At 46.0% G+C, this 14,966-nt stretch overlaps 1 protein-coding gene across 8 annotated transcripts in view; it reads left to right on the forward strand.

The window, feature by feature from the left end:
• The window catches only part of MMP16 (matrix metallopeptidase 16), a 605,275-nt gene that overhangs the window by 223,521 nt on the left and 366,788 nt on the right, over positions 1-14,966 (forward strand). Inside the window, exon 9 of one of the 8 annotated variants that reach the window (XM_074318989.1) lies at positions 13,206-13,451. The exons of the other annotated variants lie outside the window; for them this stretch is intronic. The gene's annotated coding sequence lies outside the window, so the exon portion shown is untranslated. The remainder of the gene's footprint in view (positions 1-13,205; positions 13,452-14,966) is intronic. 8 annotated transcript variants of the gene reach the window in all.

Consider the following 14,966-nt stretch of genomic DNA (forward strand, 5'->3'; position numbering starts at 1 on the left):
GGAGAAGCAGAGTCGTGTGTCCCGGGCCTTCCGTCTGTCTGCGGTGATGCGGGATCTGCGACTTCAGACTCGGGCACCTGCCCTTTCTTCCTGCTCCGCGCCTGCTCCCGTCCTACTTGTGTCTCGTTCACACCCTGCCTCTCCTCTCCTTTCGAATTCCACTCTGTCCCTGAAGCTTTCCTGAATCCCGGGCGAGGGGGAGGGCATGCCTCTGTCCACGCCTGGCATCGCAGCTCCTGGCATACGCCCAGGCGTGCGCGGCCCCAAGCAGGGGAGGGCTCACCTGCACCATGTACCTTTGAGTGTCTGCACCCCTCATCCTCCCCGACGGGTCTGGGCTCGGGGGTGCCCACTGTGGGTGCAGGCTCTTAGGGGGCCCATTTGGAGGGGCAGGGCCCCGGGAGGGGTGGGCATCTGTAATGGGACAAGCTGATGTGTTCACGTCTGGAGAGTTTTCATGACAGCGTGACTTCTCAGAGGACTGAGAGCTTTTAATGCATCTTCCAAAGAATAGTAGCAATTGGTTTTCATCCATCAGCTTTTCAAAGTGCTGTTGCTTGCTGTGGGAGAATAGAGCCAGTACGTGAAGGTTTTATTCCATTTCCATTCTTAGAAATAATTTTTGAGTTTTAAATACGATAATTTCTCTCAAATATCATACAACATTTCATTAGTTGATTTGCAGACATACATTCAGCTGATGGTTTAATTTTTGCAAACTATTCATTGTGCTTCATGTACTGAAAAAAGGAGCGTTTAGTTGCCATTTGGAGTCTGTTCCTGGATTTCAGTTGGTTGACAGGTTTTTAATGAACTGACTCACTTTGCCATTTGTCAGAGGTGGAGACAAAACTAACAATTAAGCACAGTGCCAAGTCCTAGGAATTCACCCGAGACCCATGCATTTAGACTGCTGGCTACATCTTTATCTGGGGACATCACACAACGTGGCCCAGCTAGCTGAGTCACTTGTCAAGTGTAATAAATAATGCCCGATTTATTTTTTATTAAAAAATCACAGTTCATTTTTCAAAGATGAAAAGCCATCTTGGTGTTAATTCGTTGCTAAGCGTATTTCAGGGTCACTGCAGGTACAAAATGGTGCTTTGCTCAACGTGCAGCCAGGAAAGGTCATGTCAGATGCGAGCGGCACTGTGGAAAGAGATGAGCTCTTTGTTTATAAACTTTTAATATATACTATTTGACATCAACTCATGTTTTGATACATTGACAAACTTCTGAAATGCACGTCTGAAAACACAACTAAAATTTTCCAGCAAAGACTCCGTCGTGCTGACATATTTCAAATGTAATACTTTGTACAAGGTCACGGTCCAGACTTTACATCTCTGAGCCTCGGGCCTCATTTTGCTTTTAAAATTCAGTTCAACAAAGTACAGACACTTTTGTAAGGAGAAAGCAGCTGTGTTGAAAACGATGCTGAGAATTTAATTTTTATGGAGAAGGACGCCGGTGGCCCCTGTGCTTTTCCGTTGTTAGACCTGTGCTCCGTGCAGCTGTAGAAGAGCTCACGGAGGCCGGGCATGCGGACCAGGAGCGCTCGCTGCCTGCTGGGCGGTTATCCTGCGAGTGTGTTCATTCCTTGGAGTTCCCTGAAATAATAAAGAAGGGGTGCAGTGAGAATATTGCATTGCATCTGACCTGCATTTATTCAGCAGAGATGTGTGATGTGAGGGATGAAATTTTAGTGCGTAACAGACCTCCAGGGCCTTTGCCAGGACGAGACTCCCAGGAACCCACCGTGCTGGCCTTCATTTTGCTGCACAGAAGTTTCCCTTTGGCAAGAAAGACGTCTGTGTGGCATAGAGATCACAACGCAGAGTTAATTCTTAAAGTTGTGCAAGTAATTCAGTGAAATCAGTCCCATAACTTCGACGAACTGTTCTAAGTGGGAGAAGATGGAGAAATGTTCAACTTAAGGAAGCACTTAAATGGCTTCCTGCTCAGTGCAAAGCCTGTGTGTGCTTGTTTCCCAATCCAAGTTTTCGTTTTCCATTTTGTAGGGAGAAATCAGTAACAGGAAAGACAGACCGTGGTCTGACCTAATGAAAGAGAGAAGCGCTATAGTCTGCTTAGTCTTAGGAGCCATGGGAAGGAATCTCAGAGACGTACGAGGTGTGATCGAAAAATACGGTGAATGTTTAAATAAATAAATCATTGCAGTAAAAGACATTGCCATTAATCCCCCTCAAAATACTCCCTATCGCTTTGAACACACTTATCCCATCGTTCTTGCCACTCTCTGAAGCGGTTCTGGAAGTCCTCTTTCGTGAGTGTCTTTACTTCATCCTCCCATCATGACAATGCTCCATGTCACACATTACGGTGTATCCTCACCCACCTTATTCACTGGATCTGTCACTGTGTGACGTCTGGCTCTTCCCCAGAGTCAAAATGACTCAGGACATCCAGGCAGCCTCAACAGCACAAATAAAGACATTCATCTGTGAATGTTTCAAAATGAGGTTCAGATCATTAAAACACCAAGAAGACCCAGCGCATTTTATAGCTGAGATGTACAAGGTTTGTGTTTCAAAGGAGCTTCCTACTGAGAGAAGTACAGGATTGTCAATACCTCACCCTCCACTGTCCTGGTGGTTCTTCTTCCGAAACCGTTCCCCATCAGTTTTGATCTGGACGTGGTTGTCGGGGCGTTGAACTTGGCCTCTGACTATCTTTGTAGGGCTCACAGGAAGAGGAGGAGCCCTGCTGCTGAAATGTGGGTTCCCCTGGGCTCTGTGTTGTCTTTGATGCAGGAGGAAGCTGGGCGGTTTGGGGCCCGAGCCCAGAGCCGGCTGCTGAGTTCACCATGTGTGTGGGGGTCCCATTCAGACCTCCAGCTGCTCCATGCCATGTTCCCTCTGTGGCCTGTAGGGGCCATGCGGCCGGGAGCAGCTGACACAAACACAGTGTGACGTCGGCCTGAGGCATAGTGAGACCACTGAACGAAGTTATCATGGCTTCCTCGCCACGGCCTGTGGGTGCTGCACCCCCACGGGCAGTCACACTGATGCCACAGGCCCTCTGGGATGCTAAGAATTGAGTCTAATGAGAGTCTGAAGAGTCATTGGAGGTTGAGCTTCTTGTGCACTTGGCAGAACTCTGGACGCCCCTCGGTCTGCTGGTTTGCGCTGACGGTGTGGCTGCCTGATGCCGGGGTGCCCAGGGAAACAGGGGAGCCTGTGTGTTAGTGGGAGGCGCAGGCCGAGGGTGAGGGAGCCACTCTGTGGGGCCCAGCTTTATAACGTCTCACCACCGATTCATGTGAAAGCCCTTGAACCTCACCCGTTGCTTAGCTCAGCTGTACTGATGGTCTCGTAGCTAGTGGTCCAGCGGACCAATCCTTTATTGGTGGGACATCCACGGCAGGTGAGAGACGGGCAGGCCTGCAGGACAGACAGCACCTCTAGACAATGGGCAGGGGTGTGGTGATGGGACAGACAGACTCCCCCCCAGCTCTGGAACCAGGGGGCAGGCGCGTGGTCAGACCCAGGAGACCAGCACGTGTGCCCTTGGCGGGCGGCCCCTGCACAGACTTTCCTTGGAGAGTTCCCTCTGCGTGCATTGAGGGTCGTGACCCAGAACCACCGGCACCATTGGTGGGTAATGCTGAGCGTGTGCACAGGGGACGTCCTGGGAAAGTCTGGTGCTGAAGAGTCAGTTACAGAGCACCTGTGCCTGACCACGGCTGACCATGAGGACAGGGAGGTGACCCTGAATGTGGTCTCCGGCTCCAGGCACGTGGTCAGCTCACTCCAGGATTTTCAGTCTGGGCAGGCAGCCTCTCTTCAGGGTCGAAGGACGTACTTTTGTTTGCTTGTTTTTAACTCAGATGCCAAGAGGCCCCATAGCCACCTGTCCCAAGAAAAAGCTGAGGGCTTCAGCCTTCTTCGTAGCTGGGCGGGGACCTAACCAAAAGACCAGAGAATATGGCCTGGGAGAAGGAACAGTGACATGCCAGGTGATACGACTGGATTGAACACACACATATCGGAACAAATCAGGGTCAGAGACCCTCGGAACAAACTGCCTCCGAGAGGCCCGTGATGTCAGTCCGAGGACTGTGATGGACGAACAACCATGGGAGTGTACAGCAGGCTGTTTCTTTTCTCCGATCAAACTCTACTGTATCAAGTTAGGAAGTTATTCAGTGAATACAATCAGTGAACGCTGTCAAAGTAGCTACTTCGGTTTAAAAGAACAAAGCCGCCCCACATGTGAATGCCCAAAGCATTTAAGTTTACTGGATTGGCAAACGAATCGGAAACTTGTTCCCGTGTCACAGCTAGGTCCTATGACACAGTCAGCAGGGTGACCGTCCGCACCCTGCCCCAGCCCTGGGGACGGACGGCCATGTACTGGGAACCTGTGCTTTCCCAGAACCTGCGCTTTCCCAGGCCCGGCAGCCACGCTCCTGGTCACGAACTTGTAATGGTTTCGCAGCGTGACAGCACAAGCCACTGAGTGGAGAGCAGACCAGCTTTGGCTTTCCTCACTGCTTCCATTAAAGCTATTCTTCTCAAAGTACAGTTCAATTGCCTCTATGTGGGAGTCTCACATGCAAATGAAGAAAATCAGTTGTACAGGTGAGAAAAGACCCTTTGGGACGCCATGGTATCAAAGTCCCTGGTTTATAATTAGGAGTGACAGATAATTGCATTTGTTAGAGATACCGTGCTTTGTGGGCTACATTGGACTTGACGTGCTACTGTTTGGCCAATCGATGTATCTCTCACGGCGGTAATCAAATCAATTAACTCCTGAGTCTCAATTACTGAACATTCCGTCAGCCATAAACATGGATAAAAAATGCCAATGATCAGAAGCAGAGGTCCACTTATTCCCGTCAGCTAACAGCCAGGCTTTCGGCCATTGAAGACACTTACGCAACTTCGAAATAAATGTGCAGTACACCGTTCAGCCTGGGGTCCTATTGCTCTCCAGTCCAGTTGGTTAATTCCTGGAAAACATTTGTTGGGAGACGTAAATAAGTATCCTCCGTTCTGTGGCAGACCTCTGCTCTCACACACAGTGAGTCACGGGACTGGCTTCGTCCAGGTCCGGCCAAGTTTGCGGCAGCACCCCAACCCCTGCTCTCTGTGTTCTCTCATTCCCGGTTCGCCTCACTTTGGGAAACTTCCACACAATGCGAATTTGTTTGCTTTTTAAATGTAGTTAATGTGGTTTAGAAAACAGAAAAAGCGAATGGGAAGAAACGGACCTGTGAGATGTTGGTGTCTTCAGTGGAATGCATCTACTCACAGCTGTCTGAGGGCGGGGGATCTGAGGGTAAGTGTAAAGGAAACGTACAGTGGTGTGTGTTTCAAAGTCCATGTGACCATGTTCCTTGGCGTCAAAGCCTTTCGTGTGCATAGAACTAAGTGGGAAAAACAGTCTGGCACAGAGCTGAGTATAACGTCGGAGGAGGTCGTTTGGTCGTTCACATTAGATCTGAAGGTGGCAACATTTGGTTGTGGTCACTCTTTCAAGGCCTGACTCTTAGATCTGATCATCTGACTAAAGCACACACCAGAGGCCGGCAGGATGGTGGCAACTGGAAGGGAGCCTCCCTACTGACAGTCACCTTCTCTTACAAAGCCTACCTTGGGCCCAGGCTCTGAGAACTCAGAGTGCGTGTCTGCAATGACACGGGGACCATGTGCTCTGAAAAGAAACTTAGGCTATGGAAGAGCCTGGTAAACTGTGCTCCCTCCCCCTGGGGGGTCAGGGGGCTCTGCACACCTGTGTCCCCACACCACGGTACCAGTGCTCCTGGGTGGGACCAAGGACTGAACAGGCAGTGAAACTCAAAATACAAAATGGCAATCCTAGAAGTTTCTGTTGTCCGGCTCTATTGTTCCATGCTCCATGCACACTGTAGGAAGCTTTGCTACGCAATTACCGGAGCTATACACTGCTACATACTTGATTAGATTACACGCTTCTTAGGAGCAGATGTCCACGTTGCCCTTGGCATGCGGGCAGGCAGTAGTGTTCTCTGTGCTTTCTAACTCTCAAAAAGTAACTTCAGTTATAATTTCTAAGATGTGCACTGCCGGCTAAGTAAATACTGGAACTTACAATTAGCATACAAAGCATCAGCTTAAGTTGGGTTGTATTGTGCTTACATTACAATTATGTAGAATTTGTTCTAAATTGATACAGGTTTCCATCATGGTAATGCTTTTTTAACTCTCTTGCACAATAAGTCTTCTTGTGTAATATAGGCTTAGTACTGGGCTGTATTCTTACAAATTCTAAGCTAATGAAGGGTGAATTAGTAAGATTTAGAGGTGTGATCTTCCATTTCTGTAGCAAACATGACGGTATTTGAGTTGTAACCATTTGGCTGTGCTTATCTTGGCCAAATCATGTGGAAGGGCAATAAAACTATTACCCTGAAAAACTATTAGGCAATTTGCTGGCAACAATATAAGTATGGCTCTTTGCAGTAGATCAATGGAATCGTCTAGAAAAATCAATCCATGTTATAGCTGCTGTGTAAGCTAAATAAGGAAAGATAAAGGCCGACGCAGGATAGGCTGCGAACGGGCTTGGAGATGAAATTGCATGATGGTTTACAACATGTAAGTCGTGGAGGAAGGCGCCATCACAAATCTGGTAGGATAGTTGCTTGTTATATGCTTATAACTTTTTATAAACATGAAACTACAAATCAAGTAAAACATTGAGGTAAAAAACAGTAGCATCTTCAAATATGGAGGCAATCTACCAGACAAGTTAAATGTATTCAAAATCTAGCGCCTTCACGATGAACATATTCCAAAATAAAATGGCTGTTGCTGGTAGGAAAATTGTTTGAAGAGTTGTAGCTACACGTGAAGTGAAACCATGTATATCAGAAGGTTTACTAATTGCAGGTTAGAATGGAATTGATTTCTTTAAAAATGTTTCAGTAAGTTGCAAGCACTAAGTTCTAGACATTCCCAAACAGAGGTGGTTAGACCCTTCCAGGATGGCGGGGGATGAACTGCCCGTGCAGACTGCCAAAATAAACATTTCAGGAAAAGTGACCGCCTAGCAACTGGCGCATTGCCGAGCCCATGATAATTTGCTAAAAATCGTGAACTATCCTATTTGGATGCTGATGTAGATTTACTCTATAATAATCCACAAAACTGTGAGACAAACAAAACTGATTGACAGAATCAGGTGACACCACTAAAGGGTGCCTGGACGGGAACAGGTACACGGCCTCTGAACTCAGCGTGGTCACAGCCCCACGGCAGGGCTGGTTGTACAGGCAGTGCCAGGCGGGCGGCAGCATGGAAAGCCCACGGCCATGGCCAGCAGTCTGGGAGTCTCCCTGCCCCTCCGTTCAGAGGTGAGGACAGTGGCGATGTCATCTTCTGCTGACAATGGTGCTGAGCCTGGCGGTTATGCTACGCGGTGTCTGCTCTGGGCTTAGGCTCCCCCTCTCTGCCTGTGCTTTTGAACTGCACTCTACCTACCTCTTAGGAAATATACCTGATTCTGGCATTCCGTCAGTCAAAGATTAGAAAATTTGTGTCAAAAAAGCAATTTTTAAATCTTGTTAAAGATTTTTTTTGTCTTCTTAACAATCAACGTGCCCACATTATTTAGTCCTTGGACTCTCAAGGGGAGCGTGGTCCTAAGGGGTGAACATACCTGGGGGGGACTGGGCAATGAAAGGTACTCGGGTGGAGAAGCACCCGTTTCATCCATGGAATTAGCCACACCGATCGAGGTAAACAGCAGAAGGCAGAACCCAACACCACGCACATGCTCAGTGAGAAGCCCACGTCCTACCCTTTATCCAGCGATGTCCCAGGGAGCAGGGGACTCCTGTGATGGGTAAGCCTGGAAAGAAACCAGCTGTTCAGCACCCCCGCCCTCTTCCCTTTCCCAAGAGTGGCCTTCTGTGCTGCTCCTGCCACAGGGCAGGCTTCTCCAGGTGGGCCTGGGACCCCTGCCCTCTGCTCCCCCACGTGACACAGGCCTGGCCTGGTGCAGCCGTGCCGTCTTCCCGCCCCTGGCCCCACTCACCTGCAGCTGATCTCAGGTGGTGAGGGCGTGTGCTCCTCGGGCCTTCAGGAGCATTGGCCATAAGGAGCAGAGACCCCCACGTGCCTTGGCTACCGCCATTTGGGACCCACCAGCTGTTCTGGGGCTCCTGGCCCGTTACTGAATGGGGGAGGGCTAGTGCCGGCTCATGCCAGGTGTGACAGGGTCCCCCCACCAGCCTGGCTGAGACTTCTCCACGGCCACTGGGTCAGTTGGCGTTTCTCTCCACCTGCCTTTAAGCTCAGGCTGTCATCCTTTTTTCCTTTAGTGTCCAGTGTGCTGTTCAGCTTATCCAAAAATCCTTCCTTTCTAATACTGATTTTTAAAATATCTAGAATGTTCATATCTAGAATATTCCACTTAGTTCTCTCTAGAATTTCTATCTTTTTTCTTAGATTGACCATCTGTTCACTTATTAATTCCATCATTCCTTTAAATCACTGAACATATTTGTTAGATTGTGTCTTTATCAGCTAAGTGCCAACACCTATATAATCTTGGAATCTGTCTTACTGACAATTTTCATCAAGTTTTCCTATTTCTTTCCATGACTGTGATTTTTTATTTTATGTTGAACATTGGAAAAGCTACATTGTTGAGGGTCTTTCTTTAAGAGTGCTAGGTACTGACAGGCAAGTTTATGAGCCATTTCCTTTTTGTTTTATGCATTCTTTGTATTTCAACTTCACAAAGACATTCTTCTACATTTTCCACAAAAACTTTGAAAGTTTCTTCCCCCCATATTTCATCTGGTGTTTGTTATGTGCATATTCTAAGATGGGAATCTAAATTTCTTTTTATATATAGAATCATTCATCTCGGCAACATTTACTGTATTATAAACAAAGTTAAAAACCAAGCCAAAGACTGTGAGAAGATACTTGTCGTACATATGGGCACAGGGTTTATTATAGAAAGACTATCTCAAGACAATGAAAGCATCATTCACAATGGAGTAATGTGCAAAAGCTGTAAGAAGAAGGTCGTGCAGTATACGACTCAGTGGCCAAAACCCATGAAAATCTGCTCAGTCTCACCAGTAATCAGGGAAATACAAATTAAAGCAATAACTCGGCATTTTTACACATCTGAGTGATTTCCAGTAATTATAAAATCTGGCAGTCCCTGTTGATAAGATTGTAGAGCATTTGCTGCTGATAAGAGGATAATATATGTAAGTGGTTTGAAAAATAATATTTCAATCTGTAACAAACTCAGAAATGTGAAACCTCTATAACTGGCTACCTCTTTTTCTTGGTGTCGACTCTAGGAAAACCCTTTATGTGTATTCAAGGGGGCAAGTACAGGAATATTTTTGTTCCGAATAAGAAGGTGTTGCCTAGAACCTAAATGCCCATAGCTGGAGGATGGGCAGAAAAGAAATTAGTGTCTATTCATCGATAAAATATAAGACAGTAGTTAAAATACATTCACTGGAGCTAATGGATTGTCATAATTTTGAACAATAATGGGAGTTGCCAGATTCTGTGCGTTCTTTGATACATAAGCATGTGCGAGTGTTTAAATATGTGAAGCAATCTTGTTTTCCAAGAATATGTGTAGTAACGGTGCACCAATAATCTAGGGGATGATAAACCTTCAGATGAGAACAGTGGTTACATCTAGAAGGCGGGAGGACAGGAGATAGGAATCAGTAGGTGGGACACGGTCATATTTGATCTCATCTGCAATCACTTATTTCTTAAAAAATAATCTCTTACAATAGTGTAGGCTCTGATACAACTTGTTAGTGAGTAGAAGGTGATGTTATTGCATTTCTAAGACTTTGGTTTTTTTAAGTATTTCATAATTTTAAAATTTAGGGAAAAAAGACTTGAAATTCCACCATTGCGAGGGAATCATTTTTGGTGACGAGTCTTCCTTTACTCGTGAGCCTGGAGCTGACTGTATTTATTGCTCTGGGTGAGCCCAAGCTTCATGAGAATTGTCTTTTTAGTGAGATTTGAGGCTTTGGAAGATACGTGTACTAGAAACCATCCTCCCTTCCCACCACCGTGTACAGCAGGCGCCTCTGGGTGATGGGTGCTTTACATGTGGACGGGAAACACTAGTATTTTGAGATGAAGACTGGTATTTAGCATGAGTGAGTTTATCAGGTCAGTTTCATTTCTACCTAACAGTAATTTGTGCCCTGTTGTGTGTGAAGAGGGGACTGCTAAGTTTAGATGGGGTTTAAAGGAGTAGCCACAGGTCAGTCTGGCTCTTGTCACCTGTTGTAGCAAGCTAGCCGGGAGGGCAGAGGATTGTCACAAGTCGTCTTAGAGGGCTCCGTTAGAAACCACAGCCCATCTGAGGAAAGTGCTATTTTCCAAGTGGTTCACCTCAGTCAAGCTCTCAGATGGGGGTGAACTCATCAAGAACCCAGCGGTGTTGTTTAGCTTCCGTTTGAAGGGCAAGGCCAGCGGCACCCTCATGGTCCCTGCTCCCATGGCTCTGCACCTTGTCCCCCTTGGGGGAGAATTCAGCTCAATATGCAGCTGGGGAGAAACCTGTGTCACGTGTCACACCCATCAACCTATATTTCGAAGACCAAAGTGATTCTATCTCTAAAGTTACACCTTTCTCTTGCCTCCCGTGTATCTGTCCCCTTGTTGTCTGTGACTGAAACTGAGCTATTACTTGAGCCAGAGAGTCATTTAAAGGACTAGGACACAGTCACCTGTGTTCCCCTCCTGCACCATGATTTAAGTTTCTGGAAGTAACCGTTGTCCCACAAACAGTGGAGACGTTAGCGTTAATAATTTCGAGCGCCACTGTAGATGCTCTTTCCTGGAACGATTCAAGGCAAGACGTAATCTTCCTTTTCCCCTTAGTTCCTGGAAGATGTAGAGACACATGGACCTGGTGGGTCAGACACCCACGTGGCAGCGCAGCTGTTTGCCTGTCATGTGCTGTCACCCCGTGGTGATCTGGGCCGTCGGCTGAAATCCTCAGGGTGGAAAGTGAGGGGCTGTCTTCCAGGAAAAGGCTGCCTGCTACAGTAAAATAGCATGAGACATAAGATGTTCCTCCTGTGGCCTCGCTTATGATTGGGGTGGATATTCCATGCATCAAACTGTCTGTCCCGAAACGTGTTAAAAGTGTGACAAGATAAAGTTTAATCAGTGGTGTTTCTGAACCATCTCATTTTCTGTTTTTACTTTTAAACTAACTTTTCCTTTTGCAACAAGGGAAAAAAATACATAAATCTCTTCCTAACAGATTAGAATATCATGTTCTCTGTTTTGTCAAGGAAAAAAGTCACATCCCCACATCTTATTGTGCACGTTGTGTTGTTGTAGTGTCTACAGCGTTGTTTTCCTCACTGTGTCTGCCAAGGCTGAGAAACACGTGTGCACTGGCCCACTGCGCGCATTTCTCTTTTTTCCTTCACTTTCCTTTTTTTTTTGGGGGGGGGTATTTCTGTTGCTTCTAAAATCTTAACAATGACCATCAATAGCACATTACAGTATAAACCAAAATGCACCAAATAATGTAAAAGTACAAAAATTTATAAAATAATTGCCTCCATGTACCTATGACCCAGATTTAACAGATATTGAAATTTGCAATATGTACTTCAAGAATTTTATTTAGAAATAAACAGAGGTGAAGCCTCACTCTTCCAATTTTTCTCCCTCCCTCAACAAAGGATAAGACTATGTGAATTGTGTATATCACACTCACTGAATGTTTTATACTTAAAAAAAACATGTACATGGTTTAAAATGTACAGAAATTATATCCTGCCACATGCATCTTTTTGCAGTTTGCTGTTTTATCACGGTCATACATGTAGGTGTAACTAATTTACCTTAACTAGTATGTATCCAAAATGAGTAAATTGCAGTTTGTTTATTTATTCTACTAAGGGATAGTTGGCCGTTTACACTATCCAGACCCCTACAGATGATGTCTTAACCATATTTACACATGTTGTCGTGTGTAAATGGGACATGGTTCTCCCACGCGCACTCAGGAACAGTTTCCAGGTTGTGGATACCGTTATCTCCAGCTCCCCTAGGCGGAGCAGGCGCTCTCCTGAGTGGTTCCACCAGCCCCACCGTGCTGTCCCGTGGCTCAGCGCCTTGCCAAAGCACAGAGCTGATGTGAGCCGCTCCTTGCGGTTTTATTTAAAACCTCTCACCCTTAGGGAAGTCAATGGTATGTTTATCGGCGAGTGGGGTTTTCCTCCATGCGATTTACATGTGCATATTTTTTGCCTTGCCTTTTTTCCTTATAGATATGTAAGCCTTTTAATTTAATATGTGATCTACACATATGAACACTCCTCTCCCATCACGTCCCCTTTGTCTCCTGTGCTCCAAAAATAACAAGCACTTGCAGTGCCCATTCCACATAGAACTTTCTCCCGAGTCCGTGTTTTTGATCATGACGTCCATCGATGTTGCATTCCTGTCTTTAACCCGTGTGACCCACGCTGTGGCTCTCCCAGAACTCTGTTCTGCTTCTCTCACCATGTTCGTACTTCCCATGTCTATGTCTCTCGCGGACATTGTCGGCTTCCATGTTTTGTTTTCTGTGAACCTCGAAGCTCCTTAAGACCTGTAATCTTGTCTTTTCATCTCTGTGTTCCTCAGACTCGGATCAAGTTCCTGTTCTCAACCATAAATGGGATACAATGGTATTTGCCTCCTGGTTATTTGTAAAACTAAATGGATTAGAACAAAGGAAGTCCTTAGAATAGTCCTTCCTGGTGCCTGGTACAAATTCATGCCCGGGGAGGGTCAGTATGCAAAGATGTAGATTTTCTCAAATTTACTTAAAAATTCAAAGAAAGTGCAATGGAAGCTCCAAAAGAATTTTCAGAAACTTTTAACAAGCTGATCCTAAAATTCTTGTGAAGAATAAAGTTCCAAGAATAGTGAAGAACTTTTGAAGAGTAATGACAAAGGGGATTTAGCTGCAGCTCTCAGCTGATGGAAACGGTGACGCGGTGACTCCCCAGATGTCCAACTCTGTGATGGGCATTCCTTCGCTCTCTGCAACCAGCGCCATGTGAGAGCATTTTCATGAGGATTATGTGGGGAAGGAACAGAGTAACAGTGGCTTAAACACATAGGAGTTTTCCCCACTTAATTGCTCTTCATTGAGAATTCTGATTCTTCTGCTTCCAGGCAGAGGGTTGCCTTATTCTTCCTCGTGCCCTTGATGTCAGATGTGGCCCTAAGACTTGTCCCTGCCTATTAAATACGAGCGGGAGTAACTGCCATTTCTGGGAAGAAGACTTTAGAGCTGGCGCACACGTCACCATCTTTCCCTGCCTCTGATGGTCCTGCTCTACCGGGCTGACGACTCCATCAGCTCCGGCCTCGGATTCAGGTCAACACACAGCTCAGCCTTTTGCTGCGCGAGATGGAAAGGTAATGTGAGCAGGACGCATGCCTCGCCTGCCTCAGGCTCGGGGCTTGTCCTCACTGACACAGACAGCGGGGCTGGGAGGGTGTGCTTGGCAGCACTGGGGCCCATGGTTTAGTAGGTGTGACGTCTGCTCCCACGCCATCCTCACAGTCCAGGTCCAGGGTGGGCGCTCCAGGCCAGGGCACAATGTCTGCATCGCAGCCCACAAAAGAGGGGAGGGGTGGAGAAGGGCATTCCCTTGGCTCTCACAGGGAAGGTGCTGTGTGAACACTGTGTGGTCACTTCGCTTATACCCCAGGTGCTAGAACTGACGTGACCACACCAACGGGGAGGGGAGTCTGAGAAATGTGGGTTTGTTTTCTCCCCAAGTGACCACAGAGTCAGCTGAAAATTAGGTCTATTACTTTAAAAGAAGGGGGACTTGACATTGAGAAATGACTAGCAGTGTCTGCAAAGGCACCCCATTTTATGCACGAGGAAACGGGAGCCAAGGGGCAACTGAGTCAGGATTCCACAGCTAATAACTGCTGTATCTGACCAGGAGCACACGTGATGTGACTCCTGCGTGTGGATGCAACTGCCGGTTTGAAAGTCAGCTCTTTATTTGAACATTTGAAAACAAGGTCCTATGGATTCCAACTGATGTGACTTTGCTATTTTCGTCCTTTACCCTCAGACTTGGAGCAAAGACGTGGCTGGAGCTGCCAGTCCTGATAGTTTTGAAACGCACAGATTTGGAGCTAACGTGGCTCTGTCAGCTCAATCTATTTTCTTCTGTAACAGCAACTTTGAAATACTAGCTCCAGTGCCAGCCTGTTAGTAACGGAGAGGCTTAATGGCTAGGGAAGAATATGAGCATAAAAACACAATTTTGAGTCTTAGAGACCACATTTTAAATAACCATTTAAGATATAAACTCCATTTCAGAAATAGATACATTTTAAATAAAAATTCAAATTGACTAACAAGACCATTTAATATTTTCCTACCTCTTTTAATAGAGTGTGGCTGATGCTCATAATTCTTTATAACTATCTCCCTATATTTCTTATCCTAATTCGATTTCTTTCCTATTTATAAGCTGTATTTATCAGTGTTTTCAGGTGTAGTAAAGAACTTTTTCTCACTGTTCAGCAAAATCATCAGGAAAACTTCAGTGAAAGATGATATTGATTGTATTAAGATACACTAAATAATTTTTAATTGCCATTTAAATTGTTCTGGCTAGAGTCCATTCCTGAGCCTGAGAAATCTGATGTTGAGTTTAAGCTCTGAGTACATTTCACACTTTTAAATATAACCTCATGAAAACCAGTGACACTGTAAACGCAGCTCATATCTTACTGGAGACCCTGGCTCTATTCTATTGCTGTACTTAAAACACTGGACCGGAAATGTATGCGGAGAGAAGATGAACTGTTTTTCTTAGCTTCTGAAAAGTGATGCTACCTCAAGAATTATTTTCACTGATGTGTATATGACACTGTTTGGAGCCCAAGAGTGATACAAAGGTTGAT

The sequence above is a fragment of the Rhinolophus sinicus genome, linkage group LG14 (genome assembly GCF_036562045.2).
Source record: "Rhinolophus sinicus isolate RSC01 linkage group LG14, ASM3656204v1, whole genome shotgun sequence".
NCBI classification, from domain to species: domain Eukaryota; kingdom Metazoa; phylum Chordata; class Mammalia; order Chiroptera; family Rhinolophidae; genus Rhinolophus; species Rhinolophus sinicus.